Source organism: Fukomys damarensis, unplaced genomic scaffold, assembly GCF_012274545.1.
Source record: "Fukomys damarensis isolate Sample0158 unplaced genomic scaffold, DMR_v1.0_HiC HiC_scaffold_16, whole genome shotgun sequence".
In the NCBI taxonomy this organism is placed as follows: Eukaryota; Metazoa; Chordata; class Mammalia; order Rodentia; family Bathyergidae; genus Fukomys; species Fukomys damarensis.
Window position 1 is genome coordinate 106,167,553 of NW_022900928.1, and position 1,312 is coordinate 106,168,864.

Here is a 1,312-nt window from a genome sequence, read left to right on the forward strand (position 1 = left end):
AAAATCCAGGCTGCCTCTTCATCAAATATTTGGGGCCAGGAGTCATTCTTTACAACTGAACTTTAACTAGGAAAAAAATGTAAATGTGACATTTTTGGTAATGTGGATGAGCTCTCAAGCCAAGGACGGAAGGAAGGAAAGAAAAGAGGGAGGAAAAAGAAAATGATGGGAGTGAAAGTTAGCCTTGCAGGATGGGGGCAATGCTCCTTTAGAAGAACTCAGGAGGCCTCTGGTACCTGCCTCTTATAGTCAGGCGTCTCAGATTAGCAGTGTGATAATCAGCCTGTGGATTTCCACTGTGAAATCCCTCTATCGCTTGGCTCAACTAGTTGCAAATCACTTCTGATTCTATTTTGTTTTGGTTATCTCAGTGTAAATAACATGTAAGTGGGAGTTACAGATTTTTCAAACACTTAAAGTGACAAAGCTAATGGCAAGTCCAGATAAGGAAGGAAACCACCCAGAATCCACAAGTACAAGCAAAGACACAAATGGTGTATAATCAGAGGTGTGTGTTTCTTGACACTCAAACTTTATTTTTCTTCCTCTGCAGACAGGCAAAAAAGGCAGGTGGAGTGTGTTATTTAGGCTGCTCCTGTTGTATCTCTATGATAGGTTTGTAATAGGTGCCCACGAAGAGACCTTTGGAATCCAACATGCCATCCTCAAAAACAATGATAGGAATGTTAGCAGAATCCTGCCAACAATTTCCATGCCTCCACTTAAAAAGGAGTCGGTATACTGCTGTTGTCTTTCTCTCTGAATGTGACATTAGGGGAAAATGTGAACAGAAGTACAATAGCAATTTGAGGAAAAACCTCGTGTACCTGAATTCTGGGGATAAGGAGAGGGGGATCCACTCTACTTGGAGAAATCCTTTACTGAAAAGTCTTCCCTGGTCTTATTATGGCTACAAGTTAAGGGTGCAGGGATAACCAAATCCTCAGCCAAAGACCAGAGGAGCTTGTTTGGGACGCAACAAAGGATCTGAGCAGCAATCACAGAGGGTGTTTGGGGTTCAATTCTGCCCGGGATGACAGTGTGTGTCGCCGCCACGCACTGCTGCCTGCGCGAACACATGGCCGAGCTGCCGCTGACTCCTGCCGCAAACACAGTGCGCCACCCAACTCCTCTTGTAGCGCCATTGAGCGTGGCATTGTGCTGCGTTCTGCGTGTGCGGCATCGGAGTCACGGAACACGGGGAACGAGGTTCGCCCCCGGTTCCGCGGAGTTTCCCTCCGGCGTGGGCGACGCGGCCAAGGACAGCGCGCCCTGTAGGTGCCCGGAGGTGCGAAGGGCGCGCGAGGAGCCC